This window comes from Rhyacophila brunnea, unplaced genomic scaffold (assembly GCF_057557595.1).
Source record: "Rhyacophila brunnea isolate RB1 unplaced genomic scaffold, BYU_Rbru_1.0 scaffold_51, whole genome shotgun sequence".
In the NCBI taxonomy this organism is placed as follows: Eukaryota; Metazoa; Arthropoda; class Insecta; order Trichoptera; family Rhyacophilidae; genus Rhyacophila; species Rhyacophila brunnea.
In genome coordinates, this window is record NW_028233182.1 from 762,211 (window position 1) to 778,154 (window position 15,944).

The window sequence follows — 15,944 nt, forward strand, 5'->3', positions numbered from 1 at the left end:
TATGAAATTTGTATTTCGTATATAGAGTCGTAAGATTCGGGATTTTTGCTAAACCTTCTTATGAAATAAAACACGTGAGCCATATTTATATACTTATTGTTTTTAATTCTCTTTTTATGTTGATATATCAATACTAGCTATATAACCACTTGAATCAGCATAAAGAATTTGCTTTCCCATAATATATGAAAAGGGAATGCAATTTTTGTTATATTGCAATGTATTATTATTTTAGCTTCCTTTTTTAACTACGAATTACCGTTCTTCACAAATTTATTACGTCATATAAATAAAAAACCCTTTTAATTACTATAAATTATGAAAACTAAGCCTCTATAAAAGAAGATATGGTACCAGTATATAGTTTAGAAGTTGTTTTTTCGTATTAGCATCGATTAAATTCAGTTAATATTTCAAATATTTTAACTGCTTTGTAACAATTTAACACTTTATTCTTCATTCTAATTAAAAAAAAAATATCGAGAATCTGTTAACGACATAGTTATTCTTCTCTAATTGATGATCAGTTACCATTTTTAGTTCATTTCGAAGAATCAGTTATATCAATCATATAATAATCTTGCGTTTCAGTAGGTTTTACCCCATTGATTTTATTTAATTTTACACCAAAGCTTATTTTTTGCATATTCTAGATTTAAGCTATCAATTTGACATTTTAAATATTTATATACATATATACTTCATTAAAGTTGGATTTTAGATCATTTGGTTTTCAAGTATTCCGGCTTTTAGAAGTGCTCTTTTTAAAAATTATTAAGATTTGTTCTATTATCTTTTATTAACTAAAGACAACATTATATAACTAATTCTTGAACCATATCTCTTTATATATTAATTTTTATATGTCATTGTGAATAAGTATAGAATATTCGTTGGACAGGTCTCTTATGATTCTTTCTAGTTTTGGATTTTTAATCTAGTAAAACTTATATACATATTTATTCAAAACATTCAACTTTATTTATTATCATAAATTTCTTTTTTTTTTTCAAAATCACTTAGATAAAATTTTATTTGGATGGAGATTTTGATTAATAATAAAATATTTTCATTGATCAAAAAAAGTTTCAATTCTAATTTTAATTTTTTATTCTTTTAAAGCTCAAATTAACTTATAATCAGTCAGCTTTCTTTAAAGGTTTTTACATATTCGAATTTTGCATGATAAAAAAATATTTGTCATCTTATTAGTGTACCACTGATCTAGAAAACATTATTTAATACATCTGTATACAATAACGTGTATGGCGTCTCTTTTTTTTACATCTATCAAATGTTTGATTTACTTTGCTATTTCTTATCGTTAATCATAGCAACACCAAAAAATCGCACATAATTCTTCTACTTAAGTGATCCATATAAAATATAAATTTTTAAAGAAACATTCATTTGGTCAATTTATTACCAAAAACGATTTATACGGGAAATAAGTTGTAATGAAACTACATTTTATTTTTTTTGGTGATAATTTATACAAAAAAATCGTAAAAAACATTATAATATTTGTTTCCTGACATAAATATGTTTTTAATTACAAACAGCTTTTTGTAATTTGCACATGTTGCACAGAAGTGATTTAAATATTATTAATCTATAAATTCAATATATGAAGCATTAATAGCTTCTTTTATTATATGTGAATTAAATTTGGCTGTTTTATCTATGTCTTTATAAAATCTTATGATGATTTTGTTACAAAATATAATCATATGCAATTTATAAAATTATTAATATGCTAGTGAGTAGACACTTTTCACATATTTTTATAAACTTTCCTATCGATACAATTTAGGTGATTCATTAAAAATAATCCATGATGAAAAAATCGTTGATTGATAACAATACTATATTTTAATAGGGGTTTAATTTTTTTAAATTATCATACCCTAATTGATTTAGCGGGTTTAATATTCACAAATGATTTTTTCATAAATTAATTCTGACTGTGCCATTAAACCTTTATAATTGTATTGTTAAATTATTACTGATTGCACAGATAAAAATAATTACATAATAATGTCTCTCCTTTATATTTATCTACGTTTCTTGTATTTTATCAGGCTATACTTTAATTTTTAATTTATTTGTACTTAATTTCTGTATAAAATTTCTCTAATGTTCTTAATTACCCTTTCTGCAGTTTATTATTTTTTAGCGGCAAATTCCACTTCTTTACTGCCGTGATTTTTTTATAACTGTTTTAACAAGTTTTTTTTTTAAAATACCATATTTAGGTGCTATTTTTTTAATTATAGTGTATATAATTTCTCTTAATTGACGTAATTTCAATTTATTATTCAATACTTTAAGATATTTCATATTTTTCGTTATTAGAATGGTCCACTTTTTTTAAAGCCATTCGTGCACACATGGATCTGTTATATTCTTGTTTGCGTTACTTGAATATCTGTAATATTTTTGGTATTAGTTTTATTGCGATAATACCTATGATATCATTTTGGAATTTTCGGAATATGGATTTACTCTGAAATTACTGATCATATTTGTTTTAAGGATTCTTCATATTATAGATTTTTACTTAGCATATATTTCTTCATATTTTTATTTAAACACAAATTCGGTTTTTTATGATATCCACCTCAAAATGGTCACCTTATGTTTATTTTTTTGCTTTAGGACGTTTTAAAGTATCTTTTAACATCAATTGAGCTTATCATAATTTACATCGCATATCTTTCCAAATATATCAGGAAAAATTATATGATAATTTTAATATGGCCTTTTTATATTTCCATAAATTCAAGCAAGGCATGTTTTATAAGCTCTTTATATTTTTACTAAAATTTGTAAGTTTATCTTTTTAAATTCCATCAAAAAATAAAATTTTAATAAATTAAAATTGTCGGTCATAAAATTAAAAAATCATTTTAATTAATTTAGATAGAATAAAGCATAAAAAATTCGAATGGTTGATATATTTGATTATCGAATGAAAATCGCAAACTTTCTACTTGAAGTTTTTTTGTTATAATATATGTGATTTTATTTTTCGGAATACTTTATAATATTTGTGCTTTAACGGCTATTGATGTTCTTCAAATGAATCTCGTTAAATGGAATTTTGAATAAAAAATGTGATTGAATTTTTCCGATTTAAAATTTAAAAGTCCAGTAGACCATTACAATAAAAAAAAGAACAAAATTATACATATTATTAAAATATAAGACAAAAATTATTCCATATGTTATAACATGGGACGGTGTGGTTACACGATATCATAGAAGGTACCTGAAGGAACTAGATGTCACGAACCAGGTTGAGGCATATATTCAAACCTTAGGATTGAGAAAAACCCTTGAATTAATAAGTCTCGAAAGAAGGAGGGGTATTGAAGAAGACTATGGAGAGGAGAAGATAGCCGAAAGTATAAATACGCTGTGTGTACAAGGAATCAAGCAAGCTGTGTCTGAGAACAAAAACTAAAATCACGACTATAAATATAGCCCTTAAATAAAAAATACTAGTTAAAATATAAGATGTCACATTATACCGTTTAAATCTGACATGAAAAAATAAATTCCTAAAGCTCTGGTAAGTAAGAATTTAAGATGTTTTTTACATTATATTTTACTATAAAAACCGCAAAATCGCGTATATCAAGGGAAAAAGCTTTTAAATCTATATATAATTTAGCACACGTTACTTTCAGTTTCAGCATAGATTTAAATAAGCATTATAACTCTAATCTACAGTAAATATGAAGCTCTGTTTATATATTTTGCGCCCCATCTAAAATCCTTATCATTTCATTAGTTAGTTAAATATAATCCATATATCATCATAGTAAATTACATGGGATCTTAAAACAATAAGATATTTTCAATACTTCTTACAATCTTACCCTCTTCAAAACCACCCACTATGTATTCTCCTTTTAAAACTTAAAAATTGGAATCAATTCACAAATAGTAATATTTGATCCAAAACACTGCTATGATTTACATTTATCATTCTTTATATACTACCTCTCTTATTTTATGACCAATTTTGAATATATAGTATAAATCGAAATCAATTCTCCAAAGTACATAAAAAATTGATATCTTATTCAGAGGCGAGAATATAAAAATAGTTAATTTAATGTAAATTGAATCTCAAGTCAATATATTGATGCTAAAAGATGAATATAAGGAAATCGGCTGCAAGCAAATACATATAAGCATTACTATGATAAATCCACATGAGATATTTTGTATGGAAACGACTTTAAAATCTAGATTTCTATCTCGATAATACCAAATTTTTGTATATATGTGACCTAAGAATACACTAAAATGTGGTCCTCAATATATATTCAAAAAGGAATTCAAATGCCAAAATATAATAATATGGAAATGAAATTATCTCAAGTAGACACAATATGATGTAAAGCTTATATTTTAAAATCGACGGGATACACATACTGAAATAATTTTCTCGAGTTTATCTACAACTTATAAAACACAAAGATTAATTTTACACAAAAAACCCGTTTTAATGATAGAAGCTTTTTTATATCGATGTATGTACCTCTGCACGAATTATTATTTACTAATTCATAATTTTTTAAATGACTATCCTTATATTTTATATAAAAAACCATGTAACTGACAGAGCATTGATAAATGTTTAATTTCGGTTTTTCATGTGATTTTGATACCGAAATCGCATCTTTAGTTTTAAATATAAGTTTTATATTTTTATTAAATATAACCATGCAAAGAAACTCATGACTTTACTGCAAGCTGAAAATAGTCTAATGTATAATTTTTTTTCACTGCGAGAATCTAAATTTTGAAATTATTATATATAATTTGTATACCGAGATTACCTAGAATTTAAATATCACTTTTTAACTATTAATTTGTATTTACTTTTTATATTTTTTTGGTTTATATAGTATATTAAATCTCTTCTGTATGTAGAAGATATATATCTTATGTTTTAGAAGATAATTTTTTTTACACTATATTTTTTAGTTGCTTTTGCCGCTTGATCTATTATTAAATCTTAATTAAAGCCATTCTACGGTCATAACAGCGATTTTGAATGATCAAAACCAGTAAATTTTCATTAAAAAATCTTATAGATAATTGATAAAGTTATGTTATTTTTATTCATATATTTATGAATTATTATTCTCTTAATATTTACCCCACCCCTTATTTTTACTATAAACAATCCAATTCTTCATTAAGTTAATTATATAATCAGTTTACTTTTAAAACTCTTATATTTTTATAATATCCTTGAAAATAAATCTAGCTCGATCAATCCGAATTAAATAAACATAGTTTTTCATTTAAACGCATTTACTTCATATATAAATGTGCTATACATTGTTTTTTTTTAGAGCTTATAATATAAACCTTTTGCATGAAAATTTGCAGAAAACAACATAAATAAACTGTTAAAATTTGTTTCTATAGTTTAGTGTTGAATATATTATTTGAAAGACAATTTATGTATTATATAGGAAGATGACTCAGTGTAAGTTTTTGTTTACGTTTTTAATATAATTACGTATCTTTCCGGCATTTCGTCATGTTTATTTTCATGTAAAACACAAGAAAGATTATAATATCTAAGAAATAAAACTAAAAAAAATACTTCTGCATGTGATGACTATATGTAATAAAATTGTTTTGTTTTGTATTAATTAAATCTATTTATTTCTATAAAATTTAATTTTTTATATTTTTGGAGATTAATTTTTAAGAAATTATTATTCGAATATACAAATACAAACCAACTATATCTTTAATTAAATTAGATTGATCAATTTATGTGGTTCAATTGATACACTCTTTTAGTCTCAGAACTATAAATAAGCTTTAAAACAGATACCGTGCCATATAAATAAAAATTTAGACATATGAGCTTTGAAAAAAAGATAAAACAAACCAATTTTTAAAACATAAGAATTTTAAAATTAAGTATAAAAAAATATTCTGGTGCATTTCATATATTATTTGTAAAAAATTTAATTTCTAATATACAACGTTCCCTTTTTTTTTGTAAAGTTCTGAAATCTTAAATTTCAAAAGGCTCAATGTAATTTGATAGGTTTTAAATTTTCTTGATTTACAGCAATTAAAACAATGTTAAAGGGGTATTTATCAAATTTTGCTGCTTCTTTTATTCAGCCTTTCTGGTATAGCTGTGGACTAAACTGCCAGTATTAAAGAAAGATTGTAGCTGATTGTTTGATAAAGCTCTAAAATCCATGTGATATTATGCCATTAAAAGAATTTAAAAAAAACAAAATTAAAAATAGGTTTTTGCTTTTTCAAATTTATTAATATGAGCTTTAATCCAATATTAAAAATTTATCATGTTTATAAGTGTATAAAGAACCCATTGTATGTTTTTTTTACATTAAAAAAATAATAATCAGCCATTTTCTTTTATAAGAATAAAATTTAGCTAAAAAATTTCTAATATTGCATATTCGCGAATAAAAACCATTTTGTACATTTAGACGACCCTTAACTTGTTACATGTGATTTTTATATTCATATTACTTTACTTTATGTCATACCTCTTTATGATACGAAAATTAAGCAATTAATCTAAAATAGAGAATTAAAGATTTGTCTGGAAATTGATTTCAAAATTGCCTCTGTCTTTATTTAAGAAACAACTACTCGCTAAATTGAATTATTTTCTACCGTTATCAAACCACCTCGCTCAAATAAATCTGCTAACAAAAGGTCATACTTTATTTTACATAATTTTCGTTCTTTTCAAATCTATTGCAAAATTGTTTACAAAGGGCTACTATTACTGTTTATATAATAGCCCATAAAATTTGCATATATATTTTTGAATTTCTTGGAAGAAAAGCAAATTTAAACTGAGTTTAGGATAAAATGTAGCCTGAATGCCTGAAAACATAGCCTGAAATATAAACTAAGCACAATTTTTGGCAGTTATATATTAAAAATCTCGATTCTATAATAATCACAAATTAAATGCGTTAAAATAGGGTTGGTTAATCTTTTCATTATAACGGGCCAATCTTTATATTAAACGAATAAGTATAATGCCGCTGCAGAAAGAATATTATGACACCTCTTATAAAAATAATTATATTCATGTCACAGTATATTCAAAATATATATATTAAAAACTTAAATAAAATTTATATGATTGAAAATCAATTATATCGAAATGGTGTAGTTTTTAAATTAAAAAAACACATATCATTACAAGAAATTGTAAATTTTATGGTGTAGTAGACATGAATTATAAATTCTTTCGTTTTTTTGCTAGAATTAAGTTTTACATAATTTTTGTAATCATTAATGTTCCCATTCAAGTTATGCATTTTACGTCACGATCTGTTTTTTGAAATAGTAAACTGATTTATTTACTTTCTATTAAAATAAAGATTCAAAGCAGAAAATTAAAAAACCAGTTTTCATTTCATAATCATGCTTACAATGATATGATTATTCTAATTTTTTTTCAGCATTTTCAATTAGGTTTTTTTTATCAGTATGTGAATTAAAAAAATATATGCTATAAGTTAAATCCATTGCATCTATTTTATACTTTCTGTAATCTATTTTCAAATGATATGACTTACATGTAAATAACAATTCATTTTATATTTTTTCAATCTATAAGCTTTTTATTGTATTCGAAATTTTTAACCAAATAAAACGAGCAAATACTTAAAAAATGCATTAATATAAATCCCTCTCTTATACTACTTTCTTATATTAAGATCTATGTTTATGTTAAGTGTCATTTTATATAAAAATTTTTAAATGTATGAAAACTTTATTATAAATACATACTTACCCCTCCTCATATCATATAAAGAAATTGTTTCAATAATGAAAAAAAATGGAAATCGAATAAATGAGAATAATCAGACATTATTAAATAAATCAATATCCATAAAAATATTTTTTATTTGCTTGATGATATTGTTTTTGTCGCTTATTTGTTAAAAAAAAAGTTAAAGAAATCAAGAATATTACACGTTATCCATCCCTGTATCACAAAGCCCCATTAGAAAAATAAATATGATTCACACCAATAATATACACCGTTAAGAGCAAAAAAAACTACGATTTAGATAATTTCACGATAATTTACATAAATGTAGTGTATAAATTTCAATCAATTTTTTTAAGTATTGTTTGGTGTTGCAGATTGCGCACTTTAATTTTAGTAAATTTATATCACATAATTTAAAGAAGAATCAAAGTCTTAAAATCATTTTGTGTATTTATTTAATTTTACTTAGTTTAGCAGCATATAAGATTACTTTTCTAATCAAGCACATACTATATTTGATTATATTTAGTCTAAACTCATGAATTTCAGATTTTATTTTGTTATATATTAATTCTTCTGTTTTTACCCTAAGGGATTCAAATGGAAGTAGCACCAAAATTAAATCTTAATTTATCAGCAACAAATAAAATAAAATTTAATTTGTGAATAACAAGTAATATTATTTGATTCATACAAAATAATTGAAAAATCGTATTTTTTAAAATCACCACATGGAGTTATGTGTCAATCTAAGGTTTATTCTTAATGCCTATATGTTATGGTTTTCATTTAAAGTTGCAATTGTGTATTTCGTTATAATTTTATCATCTATAAATATCTCATAATTTCGACAATTCAATATTTAACAATTTAAAAAATTTAAACTTTATAATTTTAATTCCATTAGAGTATGCTTTTTTATATTTTGTCGCAGCGATATCATTTACTGGATACAAAATTTTTCTAAATATGATAATTTACTATTCCTTTTAGATGTTTGTCGTTGTTTAAATAGAGAGTAGCTTCTCCATTATCAATTTAAATACTTATTTTTCTTATGTGCACTAAACTTGATTTGCTTGTAATTTTTATGCTGATTAGATATTATAAAAAAATGTTTCAATGTCGTTTTGTCGTTAAAGTAAGCTTTTATTTATTTCAGTTCCTGGCTTAAAACACGATTTGACCGTATAGATACATTGGTCTTCTTCGAGGTGATAGTTTATTAAGCAAACAGATTTATGATTATTATTTCGCTTAACACGAATTTTATTTAAAACAAGATACGATATATATTAAATAAGGGTTTCTATGATGAATTTTTATAGTAATTGAAATAATACCTGTAAAATAAATATCTAAAAATAATGTCAAAAAAATGTTTAGACTTTTACTATGCAATATTTTTCGCAAAAAAAGATCATTTAAAACTTTTTATGTCAGAATAATCCTTATTTTATTTAACTTTGGATATTAAAAACCAAAAAAATAAATATTTACCTAGTAATGACTGCTAGCTATTTATATTTGATCGCATCTGTAAATTTATTGTATCAAAAAATCCCCTGTCCTTTAGTTTTAAAAGCTTAAACCTAACCATTTTGTGCTTTTGTACCAATATAAAAAAATCTCTACACCGAAGGCTTACCTCTCTTGAAACACTAAAAATTTGTGCCAGATAAAATATTTTCTAATTTATTGCATGAAACTTTCTTACATGAAAACCTAAGCAACTACATTATATTATGATCTATTTTTTATTTCACGTTTATATTTTTATAACAGATTATGGGTAACAACACTTGCATAAAACTTCATCGATACCTTTTATTATCTCTTCTTTTGGCAAATTATTTTCAATACCCCTTTAATTCACAAGAATTTTCAGTCAAAAGTCTTCCCCAGTTAACAACTAAGTATCTATATTATGATTTACTCACTCTATTGTCTTCATTTTTTTGTTGTTACAATATAGTTTAAAAAATATTAATCAAACATTAACGCTTTACATATTATTGAAATATAAAACAAAAAACAAAATTGATAATTTATTATAGTAAAAAGTTAAGTTTATATTGTACCAAATAGAATATAATAATAATAAAATTACAAATTATGATCTAAACTTGTTTTCCATCAAATTCTTGATTTAAATTTTAGTCATGTAATGATTGCTAAAATAAAAAAAACAAATTTCAAGATCATTCTAATCAGATTATGACTTAAATTTTAGTTCATGTAATGATTGCTAAAATAAAAAAACAAATTATAATATCATTCTAATCAGATTATGACATTTTGATTATTTTAAATATTCAATTTACTCTTTTGAATTATATTGTAAGGGGAAAGGCATAGATTATTTAGCTTAGTAAAATCTCATTATATTTTTTTATTGATTTAAAAAATAATTAAAATATTTGTGAAAATTTGTGGGTTTTTTCAAATATCAACCAGATAATATTAGAAAGGAGGCTTTATTGAATTTATTCTAAAATGCATTGGAAGGATATGACAGTCTATGATAAAGGGGTGTTTAGAAAATAGAAAACATGAAATTTGAAAATTAACATCCCACACACAGATTATTTAAAATTAAGTTTTAAAAAACACTTCTAAGCACATATTAAAATATAAATTTATATTCAATGCTCTATATTTGTTTTAATATGTTTTTATTGGAATATAAATGATTGATTTCTGCATCTGTATTTTAATATCTATAAGCTAATTAAATTAATATTTATTTCGTATTTATCTACATATTTTCATATTTGTTCTATAGTTTTCTGACCATATTTTTATAATTTGTTTTATACTAAATCTAAAATTCGGTTGGATTCGACCCATTTAATGAAAAATCATTTGACAAAAAAAGAGTTAAGCCACCATCTTACAGAGTTAGTGACATATTCCAAAAAGGCATCGATTCCAGAAGATCTTATTAAATACATGAAATCAATATCACAGATAGACGAACTTGCATGCAAGATAATAACCCAGATATTGCGTATATCGTCACCGGGATCGCCGTTTACAGCACAATACATATCAAAATACATACAAAAGCTTGCTGACTTACCGAGCTATATTTCTGTTCCCATGTTTGATATTATTGTGACGTATAAGATACTTTTTTTAATTGACATGCCATCGTTTGTTAAATTTCTTACTAAAGTTAATCTTAGCACAAGTTTGATCAATAGCATCGATATAAAAAAAAGCATTGAAGTCGAAGAAAATAATAATGATGAGGTGGTTTTGAATAAAGAAAATATAACTCACAATAATAAAGTATCTAAATCTAGAAAAGTTCACAATGAAAAGACACTAGTAAAAGATGGAGACTGCAGTTTAATGGTAGCAACAGAGTATATTAAAAATATGATTGATTTATACGCAGATGAGAGCAAAAATAGAAAAGCGTTTCTTAAGGAGATATTTCAGAAAATGAACAAAGATCGAGGCATATTTTTTCAACATACAATTAATCGACAAGCCTTTTTGGATATTTTAGAAGATATAAAGGATGAAAATGAATTTATACGTGGATTTTCATATTTAAAGAAAGAATGGCAAAATAAACTCCAGCCTAGATACATCAAAAATAAACAGCTGCAGAAAAAGTATCTTTCAATTTATTTTGAGAAACCTAATTATCACCATGAAAAGAAAGGCGAGATTTGCGAGAGAAAAAAACATTTTAAAAACAACCGATTCTCTGATGGCGAAGATAAAATTGAAATCATTGATTGTACTTTATTTCAAAAATTATACGATCTCTATAGGCTGGAATCATCAAGAATATTTCTGGTTCACTCAAGAAAATGTTGTGCACTATGTGGTGAAATTATTGAAGAATTTTCTCATGATTCTGATGGTCGTATAAGAGCTCGAGTTTATGAATTTATACCGATCAGCGGTGAAAATGTTCTTGATGTCTCAAAAGATGTCCGAAAAATCATTTTTAATCGTATAATGAAGCAAATAGGAACAAAAGAAATGAAAAATTATGATGAATCAGATAAAGATATTATTTTAAATCTCTTCAAAGGTGTTTTAACGACTGTTGGAAGTGAATACGTAGAATGTTTGATAAGAATAGATCTTGATTTCCTTTATTTTTATGAAAATAGAAAAGAATGTGGAGTTAAGCAATTTTTGATTGTACAAAAGAAAATAAACACACCATCTAACAAAAAATCAAATCAAATTGAAGCTTATACTATAAAAAGGCGGAAAGTTGTAAGCGGTAAAGCAGAGAAAAATGATAATAAGGATCAAACATACGAGTGCGAAATATTCAAAAACGAAGAAGAATATTCTACCGCAGTCACAAATAAGGATTCACAAGCTAAAATTTACAGTTTCGCTTTTTTTGATAATCTTAAGTGTGAATATGAAAGAATATTCTTTTTAAAATACTTTATATATGAAAAATTTTCAAAGGAACAATTATTAGATTTAATATCGAGATGCCAATACCAAGCCTGCCTTTATTTAAAAAACAAAGAAAATTTTGATGATTCGCTAAAATTTTTATTAATACACAACGCGAAAAACATGAAAAACATAAAAAAATATAGAAAATTGGTGAATTTTCTTGCATCATTTATCACGGAAAATTTCACATTCGATCCAGATAAACTAATTGACGATCATTCATTTTATTTCTATTCTGTATTTGACGAAGTAGAAGAAGATTTTCTCAATTTACTATGCCAAAATACAAAACATGAATTTCACACAATATACTTTTTATCTAAATTTACGAAAAATAACAATATAGTATCAAAAACTGTAGACGAATACTTGCATCAAAATAAAAATAATATATATTTGTTGGTTGATATTCTTACAAATTGTAAGAACAAGAATATTATTTCTTCTCATCTTGAAACATTGCTTGAAAATAGTATTGATGTTAAAATGGCAAAAATTATTCGCGATAGAATGTCGCCATACACACTTCTCATCTATTTCTTTTTAGGTGGTCTTATAACCACGCAAAATGATGTCTTTTTTATCGAAACTATAAAGCTACTAATAATGGGAATAAAAAACAAATGTGAGGGTAATATGGTAGATAAAATAACAAAAATTTACGGAATGTTTTTTTCTAAAATGGAAAAGGATAAAAAAAATATTTTTTACACGATGATCAAAAAAATGCGTGAAATGTCTACTTTAAAACATGGCTCTGCTAGTTATAAAATTATATCAGAAGAGGAAGGAGATAAATCAAACATAAACCAAAGTTCTGTGGAAAGCAGAGAGACCGATTTGAATAAAAAAAATATAAATAAAACTGAAAATCGTGAAAAAAGAATTGACATAAAGAGTTTATCATGCGGCGATAAAGTTTTATATATGATTTGTGATATTGTCAAAGAAACTTTGAAAGGTTCGGAAGAGATTGAAGCTAAACTTGATTTCCCATTTTTAAGTCAAATTGATCCACATTACATGGATTTATTAGGAAAGGAAAATTTTTCTTGGGGATTCAACTAAAAATTAAATTAAAAAATTTTCTGGTTATTTAATAACTTATATTATTTTATAACTTCTATAAATTAAAGTATTTATGTCTACAGTTTTTATCTATAAGGCGTAAATCGCAGTACAGTCACTCTGTTCATAAACATATGTATAGAATCATCAGGACTAGTAATACCATGGCGTCTTTCATATAAATTTAATCGCAAATAACACCAAAAATTCATTACGGGTGTTTGATTCTATCAATCGGGTTTTAAATCATAAATATACATAAAAAATAGACATTATTTTTTATGTGATTGTTATAGAGTTTAGAGTCGCAATAAAATAAGAAATCGAATATAAATATAAGCTTTGTATTTTCGATAAGAACTGATGAAGCCATAAAGATCTAGTCTTTTAATATATATGATTATTGCCAAATAAAAACATTCTACTTATATTTTATGATCTAGTAGTCGATTATGTTTTGAAGGATTCTGATTTTTATCAATATATATTTATTAAAAATTACATATTTATACAATAATGTATAATTTAAAAGATTTCTGACATTATTTTTTGTCTTTTATTAAGTCTTGCCGATGAAATTAATTGATATTATTGTTGAAAATTGATTTATTTTTCTATGGGAAAGTAGCCTGCGCATTTTAAGTTATTGTTCTATTTGTGAAAACATTTATTATCATTGGTTCAATGATGGTATTCTTTTTAAAAAGTGAATTTATATTGTTTCTATAAGAATGGTCTGAATTTCTTCCTTACTTTTAAATCTTACAGCGTATTTATCATCATTTAGATAATGTAAATGTTTCACTTATATTTTTTTCGATGCATCTTAAGAGTTCACATGAAATCCCTTATAATATATGCTTCTATACGCCAGACCATAATTGTTTTGAATATATGTATTTATATCTTTTTCGATACATCTTAAGAGTTCACATGAAATCCCTTATAATATATGCTTATATACGCCAGACTCTATATCTTTTGAATACATGCATTGATATTCTTTTTCGATACATCTTAAGAGTTCACATGAAATCCCTTATAAAATATGCTTATATACGCCAGACCCTAATTGTTATGAATATATGTATTTATATCTTTTTCGATATATATTAAGAGTTCTTCTTTAAGCCCTTATAATATATGCTTCTATACGCCAGACCATAATTGTTTTGAATATATGTATTTATATTCTTTTTCGATACATCTTAAGAGTTCACATGAAATCCCTTATAAAATATACTTATATACGCCAGACCCTAATTGTTATGAATATATGTATTTATATCTTTTTCGATATATATTAAGAGTTCTTCTTTAAGCCCTTATAATATATGCTTCTATATGCCAGACCCTATATCTTTTGAATACATGCATTGATATCTTTTTTCGATACATCTTAAGAGTTCTCTTTTAAGCCCTTATAATATATGCTTCTATACGCCAGACCATAATTGTTTTGAATATATGTATTTATATCTTTTTCGATGCATCTTAAGAGTTCACATGAAATCCCTTATAATATATGCTTCTATACGCCAGACCCTATATCTTTTGAATACATGCATTGATATCTTTTTTGAATATATCTTAAGAGTTCACATGTAATCCCTAATAATATGAGCTTATATATGCCAGACTCCATATGCTTGTAATTTCTACATTTAAATTTTTTAAAAATTTATACATCAAAGTATGAGATAAACTGTGATTTTGATATTTTTTTATGATTATTATTTATAATATGTTTCTTGCTGAAGAGGATCATTTTATCTTTTCACTGTTTTTAATATATAGAAAGCAAAATAATCTAGTTCTTTAGAACATGGTATTTAATCTTTTAAAAATCACATTAATATTACAAACTTATCTTCAATTATTTTTTTCTTTCAAGTGTTATGATTCAAGAGTCTTGATTCTAATAATTTAAAAATATTTCAAGAATATTTAAAATAATAAAGAAACAAAATTAATTTAAGATATTCTAAGAGTCGATGAAACAAGTAATTTGTCATTAAGATCCTTTTTTTCGAAAGTTTGAAATATAAAAAGGAAAGTATAATGTTTCTATAAAATACCGAGGGCTAATATAAAGTAAAGAATTTCAATAAATCAAATAACCATTTTAAAAAAGAAAATTTATGCGTTTTTAGTCTTATAGAAATCAATTAAATTTTTATTTTCAAGTTAAATTTTGATGAATTCATTCTCATTGTTTTACAGAGATCATTTTATTTGAATTCTAATTTTTGCTAAGTATTTTATCACATTGAAATCTGCCCGAAAACACTGTCATGGAAGTATTTATGGGGAAATTTATTTAAATATTCTTTAGAAAATAAAACTTTTTAAATTTCTTATCGTAAATATAAATAATCAAAGCAATATCATTTGTTTAATATAACAAACTTGTTTATTTTTGCATACTTGAGCAATAAAAAAAAGAATAGATTCCCAAATTTTCCCGTAAAAATTGAACGTATAAACCAAAAATAATTAAATAAATTAATTCATTGTAAATCAATCAGTTCAAAGTTAAAAATAACTTAAGATGTAAAATAAGTAATTATCACGAAAATTTTAATAAATAAAATAAAAACACCTTAATGGTGCTGTATCC